The sequence below is a fragment of the Pristis pectinata genome, chromosome 6 (genome assembly GCF_009764475.1).
Source record: "Pristis pectinata isolate sPriPec2 chromosome 6, sPriPec2.1.pri, whole genome shotgun sequence".
In the NCBI taxonomy this organism is placed as follows: Eukaryota; Metazoa; Chordata; class Chondrichthyes; order Rhinopristiformes; family Pristidae; genus Pristis; species Pristis pectinata.
The window spans coordinates 1,899,273-1,907,557 of record NC_067410.1 but is presented as its reverse complement, the minus strand read 5'-3'; positions in this window follow the sequence as shown (position 1 = coordinate 1,907,557).

The window sequence follows — 8,285 nt, the reverse complement described above, 5'->3', positions numbered from 1 at the left end:
CCTTCAACTGAGTAATTTAAATATATTTATTTTCAGGAGCTGGGTGTTGTTGACAAGCCCAGCATTTACTGCCCATCCCTAACTGCCCCTGGAGATGGTGGGGGTGAGCTGCCTTCTGGAACCGCTGCAGTCCTTCTGGTGAAGGTGCTCCCACGGTGCTGGTGGGGAGGGAGTCCTCAGACCCAGTGACGGTGATATTTCCGCAATGTATTTCCCAGTCAGGATGGTGAGTGATTCGAAGGGGAACCTGAAGGTGGTGGTGTTCTGCACGAATTAGTAGAATTAACACCTCAGAAACAGGTCCTTTGACCCAACACATCCATACTGACCTCCTTCCCCACCTACACCAATCCCATTTGCCCACATTAGGACCATATCCTTCCATGCCTTGCCTATTTGAGTGTCTGTCCAAATGATTCTTAAATGCAGTGTCTGTATCTGATTCCACTACCTCCTCTGGCAGTGAGTTCCAGATATCAACCCCTCTCTGTGTGAAAATCTTCCCCCTCAGATCCCCTTTAAAAATCATTCCTCTCACCTTAAACTTATGCCCCCTTGGTTTTGATACTCCAACCAAAGGAAGAAGATTCTGATTATCTACCCTCTCTATGCCTTTTATAATCTAATATGGTATTGGTATTGGTTTATTATTGTCACTTGTACTGAGGTACAATGAAAAGCTTGTCTTACAAACCAATCGTACAGGTCAATCATTACACAGTGCAGTTACATTGAGTTAGTACAAAGAGCATTGATGTAGTACAGGTAACAAAACAGTAACAGTGCAGAGTAAAGTGTCACAGCTACAGAGAAAGTGCAGTGCAATGAGTTGCAAGGTCACAACAAGGTAGATCGTGAGGTCAGAGTCCATCTCATCGTATAAGGGAACCGTTCAATAGTCTTCTGTCAGATCACCCCTCAGCCTCCTTCGCTCCAGGGAGAAGAGCCTCAGTCTGTCCATTCTCTCCCCATAACTAAGGTCCTCCAATCCAGGCAACATCCTAGTGAAGGCACTGCCAGCGGAGGTGGTGAAAGCAGATGGGATAATGATGTTGAAGAGACATTTAGACAGGCACATGAACAGGCAGGGTGTAGAGGGATACGGACCATGTGCAGCCCAATGGGATTATCTTGGATTGGCATCGTGGTCGGCACAGATACGGTGGGCCAAAGGGCCTGTTCCTGTGCTGTGTTCTATGAATCTCTTCTGCATTATCCCCACTGTAATCACATCCGCATGTGAAAGAATAATGAGGATGTGTAAAGTAGGAAAGTGGGATTAGTTTGGGATTGATGCAGGGCTGTGGGGAGAGAGTGAGGCACTGGGATTAGTGTGGGGACTGATACAAGGCTGTGGAGAGAGTGGGGCACTGGGATTAGTGTGGGGACTGATACAGGGCTGTGGGGAGAGAGCGGGGCACTGGGATCAGTGTGGGGACTGACACGGGGCTGTGGGGAGAGAGTGGGGCAGTGGGATTGTTTTGGGGACTGACACGGGGCTGTGGGGAGAGAGTGGGGCACTGGGGTTAGGGTGGGGACTGACACAGGGCTGTGGGGAGAGAGTGGGGCACTGGGGTTAGGGTGGGGACTGACACAGGGCTGTGGGGAGAGAGTGGGGCACTGGGGTTAGGGTGGGGACTGACACAGGGCTGTGGGGAGAGCGGGGCACTGGGATCAGTGTGGGGACTGATACGGGGCTGTGGGGAGAGCGGGGCAGTGGGATTGGTTTGGAGACTGATACAGGTTTTAAGATGCAGTGAGAGTGGACGGGGATGGGGAGAGAACAAAGGGAAGGTCTGTGCTGGCTGGAAGACAGCAGAAGAGAACAAATGATGAAAGGGGGTGAACAAGGATGTTGGAGGTGTGATATTCCTGGACCACCTCCTGAGGGAGCGGTGGCTGTGGATGAAATTATAAACCTCCTCTGACCATTAGCTATTCTTAGGAAACCAGCTGGTTACCTTTTATAACTACTAGTTAGTCCTGCTGATCCATAACTAAGCGGTTAGTCTTGTAACCTCCTGTAACCAGATGATTGGTCCCATAAACCTCCTGTAACACATAAACAGTCAGTCGAGTGGGAGCTCCTCTGGGGCTGTCAGTACATCTGGAACAACATCCTGGTGTGTGTCAGAACCAGAGAAGGGAAAAATATACCCAGACTGTTGTTGGTTCTTCAGTAGATCTGAATGTCCCCTGTGGTGCACCTGAACAAGAATAATTGCGGTGGATTACCTGACTCTGTACACTCTGGCCTTCCTTACAATTCACTCTCAGGATGTGCATGTTGTCAGAGACCGGTGTTAACCGGCCAAACCCGACAATGGAACTGAGGCACAAAAATACAAAAACGCTGCAGGTGCTGGAAATTGGGAATTAAAACAGAAAATGCTGGAAACGCTCAGCAGGTTGGACAGCATCCGTGGGGAGAGAGAGAGAGAGACAGTTAATGTTTCAGGTGGAGGACTTTGGATCAGAACTGGGAAAGAGAGAAAACAGGTTAGAGGGTTGACAATTCTTTCTCAAAATGCGCCACAGATTGAGAAATGGAGTCACATATAGCCAGAGTCTGTCGGTTTCTCTCCCTCTCTCTGGTCAGGGAGAGAAAGGGAACATTCTTAATTGGTGAGTGACTGTGACCTGGGAGGGGCTGTCTGAAAAGGCAGTGGGAGCAGATTCAACCATAAGAGAATTAGATCACGCTGGGAGGGGCAACATATGTAGGGCTGTAGGTTGCAAGGGAGACACTGATTGGAGAACTCTTTTGAAGGACCAGCAAAGTCCCAATGGACCGGGTGTCCTCCCTCATTGTTTGGATGGGAGCTCTGTGAGTAAGAATGCTTTCCATGGGGCTCCCCACCTGCAGTAGGCTTGGTGAGGGGGTCTTCCCCAGTGGTGTATCAGGAGAGGAGTCAACCAGCTCACCAGTTCTCCACCCAACCGAGCTGGCCAAGTGCCAGTGCTCTGGGAATCTGAAATTTTCCTCTGCTGTTGCTAAGCACAAACAATATTATTCACAACAAAATAAAAAATATTTTCTACAATGATCACACCATCACTGGGTGGCACTGAGCTAGTCAGTAATACCAGGAACCCCACTACAAATCTCCACAATGGAAGGTGTGAAAATTTGAACTTGGTTAAAAAACAATCTGGAAGTCAACGAGCTGCCAGAAATAGTGGTTGAGGCAGGCACATGAGCAACAGTTAAAAGCCATCTAGATACATACATGGACAGGAGAGCTTTAGAGGGCTATGGGCCAAACACAGGCAGATGGGACTAGCTTGGTGGGCAACACAGTCGGCATGGATGAGTTGGGCCGATGGGCCTGTTTCCGTGCTGTGTGACTCTATGACTCTATGTAAAGCTGGTTCCCGGTAAACAGCTAGATGTTCATGGAAACCCACCCAAGTTATTAATGTAATCAGTATTACTTGGGGCAGGTAAGTTACCCTCAGTAACAGCCAATATGAAGGGCCTCTTTCTGTGCTCTATGACTCTATATCATCCCAAAGCAGCTGCCGGACCAAACATTCACACAGGTATTTAATTCTGGAATTTAAAAATAATATAGTCATCAGTAATGATAACCAGAGAAACTACTGAATTGAGGTACAAACCCACCAGGTTCAGAGGAGGGAATCTGCCTTCCTTCCCCAGCCTGACCTGGGTGTGACTACAGTGCCACCAACGTGGTGACTGTTATCTGTCTCCTCAGTCAAGGGGAATTAGTGATGGATAGTGCACACTGGCAATGTCAATGAAGTCCACACACAGGAAAAGAATAAACCTCAAGAAGCCCCCAGTGTTCATTTCCAGCTGAGGTGACACAGTAAAGCCGCTCGGTGAATTAAACTGAGCATGAGGAATGAGTCTGTTTGCAACACCAATTAAATATTTATTAAAAAGGGGAAAAACTGGATTTCTGCAGCACCTGCCACAGCCTTAACCAACGCTTTATTCTTAAAGAGCTCTCAGTTGTGATGCAGGAGATGCATCTGCGTACAGCAAGCTCTCACTAGTATCATTGGGATAAAGGCTAGATAGTCTGGTTAAGTGCGGTCCACACAGCACTGGGGAGAAGTCCACCTGTCTCCACAGGATTAGTGATTGTGTCCAAGTTACAGAGTAGGTAATTCCTCAGTGTAATGTTTCATCTAAAAAACAGCCCCCCCACAGTGTGACCCTCCCTCAGTACCGCCCCCCCACAGTGTGACGCTACCTCATTACTGCCCCTCCCACAGTGACCCTCCCCCAGTACCACCCCCCCCGCAGTGTGACCCTCCCTCAGTTCCTGTCCCACAGTGTGACCCTCCCTCAGTACTGCCCCTTTTTTTTGTATAGAACGTTTATTAGCTAAAAGCACCACAGAAGACTACAAATACCAAATATATACATCCAATACAGAAAGGACCAGCTAGTCAACGACAGAACTTCAGAGAGTACCATAAACTAACACCCGCGAAAACACACACACATCATTACGCCCAGTACCGCAACACTCAATACTTCATATCAAAATCGTATTGGTGTCATCCACGACACACACGATCCCCTGAGGGGCCCACCGAGCGCGGAGCTCGGCCAGGGCACACGCGGAGACTGCGTGCTCCCGTTCCAAAGACACCCGCGCGCGCACGTAAACGCGGAAGACGGGCAGGCAGGCCGACCAGCTGGAACCCTTGGCCGCCCGCCGCCGCGTCCCGTGGATGGCCAGCTTGGCCAGGCCCAGCAGAAGACCCACCAGGAGATCCTGCGCGCGCCCCGCCCCGCGTCAGTACTGCCCCTCCCACAGTGTGACCCTCCCTCAGTACCACCCCTCCCACAGTGTGACCCTCCCTCAGTATCACCTTTTTGTTTTTAAATAACAAACGTTTATTCACTAAAAGCACTACAAAAGACAACCAGTGTCAATACACTACATCTAATACAGAAAAGAAGAAACTACGCAACGACATACTACGGTAAAGAATGCAAACTAATACTAACGAAACACACACGCGACGCTACACCAGTTAACGCAACACGCGACACTTCAAATAAGAATCGCATTCGTACTGTCCACGACACACGCGATCCCCTGAGGGGCCCACTGAGCGCGGAACTCAGCTAGGGTGCCCGCGGAAACCGCGTGCTCTCTCTCTAGACACACCCGCGTGCGCACGTAAGCACGGAAGACGGGCAGGCAGGCCGACCTGCCGGTACCCTCGGCCGCCCGCCGCCACGTCCCGTGGATGGCCAGCTTGGCCACGCCCAGCAGAAGACCCACCAGGAGATCCTGCGCGTGCCCCACCCCGCGTCAGTACTGCCCCTCCCACAGTGTGACCCTCCCTCAGTACCACCCTCCCACAGTGTGATCCTCCCTCAGCACTGCACTGAAAATCACCTTGGATTTCAACCTCAGCCCTTGCTGTGGGACTCAGACCCATGAGCCGACTCAAAGATGAGACAAGGAGGGCTCCCCCTGAGCCACGCCTGGCACCCAGCTTACACACCAGAGGTCCCAAGGGTCAGGGTGACATGTGCAGAGAGCAGCATAACCCAGATAGGGGCTGGGGCCCAGTTCAAAGCACACCCTGTGTTATTGACAGAAGCTGAATGCCAGCTATTTCAAGCCTCCCTGTTCAGCAGTCTCTGGGTAACAAAATAGAAAAAAAAATGTAGCAAGCAGAAAATAGATTTTAAAATTAGCTGTCTTGCAATTGTCACGTCCAGCAGTCATCCAGGCAGTTGCGAAAACACCGTGAAGGCAGAGGCAGCTGGGGATGAGAATTCGCTATTGTCTGAACAAAGTGAAAGTGCGGGCGATGTATGTTGCGTGAGAAGTAGGTGGAAAATTTTATAAAGGCCGTGGAGGGGAGGGAGAGAACGGTGTGCAGGAGTGCCAACAGCAAGAGGGGAATGGAGTGTTCTGAGGACAGAGGGCTGGATCCCAGCCATCAGCAATCAGAGGAGCTCAGTGCAAAACAGGAAATTTGATTTTAATCCCAAACTTCCAGGCGTCTGCTGCTTTAATGCAGCATTCCACTCCCACCATGACCTTCGATCTCACCTCCTACACTGTTTTAGTCAGCACAAGTAACAACACCTCATCTTTCAACGCTGAATCTTTTGTATTCATTCACGGGACGTTGGCGTCAGTGGCAAGGCCAGCATTTACCACCCATCCCTGAATGCCTTTGAGAAGGTGGGGGTGAGCCATCTCCTTGAATCGCTGCAGTCCTTCTGGTGAGGGTGCTCCCCCAGTGCTGGTGGGGAGGGAGTCCCAGCATTTAGACCCAGTGACGATATATTTCTAAGTATGACTTGGAAAGGAACCTACTGTGTCTTGCATTGAGTTCAGCAATTCCAAACACTGATCCTGCTCCTTCCACCTCTTTAGTCCCACCTCTATGGTAGTGTAGCGGTTGGCGTAATGCTGTTACAGCGCCAGCAACCCGGGTTCAATTCCGGCCGCTGTCTGTAAAGAGTTTGCACGTTCTCCCCGTGTCTGCGTGGGTTTCCTCCGGGTGCTCCGGTTTCCTCCCACATTCCAAAGACGTACGGGTTAGGAAGTTGTGGACATGCTATGCTGGCGCCGGAAGCGTGGCGACACTTGCGGGCTGCCCCCAGAACACTCTACGCAAAAGATGCATTTCACTGTGTGTTTCAATGTACATGTGACTGATAAAGATATCTTATCTTACATTATCTGTACCATTCCTTCTGTCAGTCCGCACACCATTTTCTTTCTCTAGATTTATGAGGGACTGAGTTATGGAGAGAGGCTGAGCAGGTTAGGACTTTTTTCATTGGAGGATAGGAGACGAAGGGGTGATCCAATAGAGGAGTTTAAAATCATGGGGGGCATAGATAGGGTGAACGTGCACAGTCTGTTTCCCAGGGCATAGGTTTAAGGTGACAGGGGAGAGATTTAATAGGAACCTGAGGGGCAACTTTTTCATCCAGAGGGCAGTCAGTATATGGAACGAGCTGCCAGAGGAAGTGGTTGAGGAAGGTACATTAACAACATTTAAAAGATATTTGGGACAGATACATGGATAAGAGAGGTTTAGAGGGATATGGGCTAAACACAGGTGAATGGGACTAATTTAGATGGGAATCTTGGTCGGCATGGACCAGTTGGGCCGAAGGGTCTGTTTCCATGCTGTATGACTCTCCCTCTTACCCTCCACCCTGTCACTCACCTCCCCCTCTCTCTCTGCACCTTAACACTTGTTTCATTTCTAATTTTTATAGCTCTCCTGGACGTTAACTCTGTTTCTTTCCCCACAGACACGGCCTGACTCACTGGATATTTTCAGAATAACTGTTTTAAATTTAATTCTAAAACGGCTCCCAGCACTCCCAGGGATGGGGAGGGAGCTTCGTCTGTGGATTCCCGTACATTCAAATCCACTCCACCGTGGGAGCACCTCCACCAGAAGCAGTGCAGCAGTTCCTGAAGATGGCTCACCCCCACCTTCTCAGGGGCAGTTAGGGATGGGCAATAAATGCTGGGCTTGCCCATGACACACATAATGACTCCCACCCTAGTATAGTCACTGCTTTACAGCTCCAGCAACACAGGTTCAATCCCGACCTCCGGCGCTGTCTGTGTGGAGTTTGCACGTTCTCCCTGTGACCGCGTGGGATTCCCCCGGGTGCTCCGGTTTCCTCCCACATCCCAAATGCGAGCGGTTCGGTGGGTTAATTGGCCACTGTAAATTGTCCCTCGTGTGTGTGTAAGGGGTAGAATCTGGGGGGAGTTGATGGGAATGTGGGGAAACTAAAATGAATTAAGGTACGATTAGAGTAAAAATGGGTACAAGGGCTCTCGGGTTACAAATGACCCAACTTACAAAATCTGACTTTATGCAAATTCTCATACATTTTTAAAGCAATTTACAAGAAGGTAATAGCAATAATAACGTTCTGTGGTATTCATTAATGAGTGGATACAGTATATATTCCAACAATTTAATTATGGGGAACGTTAGGATGACTATTCAATGAACTGGAAGTATTATAGGCAGTGTATGCAGAGCAATACGTTACGGGTAGCTGTAGAAAATGGATGTTTCTGACTTACAGAGAAATCGATTTTATGGGCAGTTCTCAGGAACAGAGTCCTTGCATAACCTGGGGACAGCCTGTACTTGATGGTCAGTGTAGGTGAGATGGGCTGAATGGCCTGTTTTTGTGCTGTATTTCTCTGAAGATGAAAACTAAAGGCAGAGATTGGTTCTAATGTGGAATGGCCCCTGTGGTGAACGGGCAGTTGAGACTCCCATTGAAACCAAAG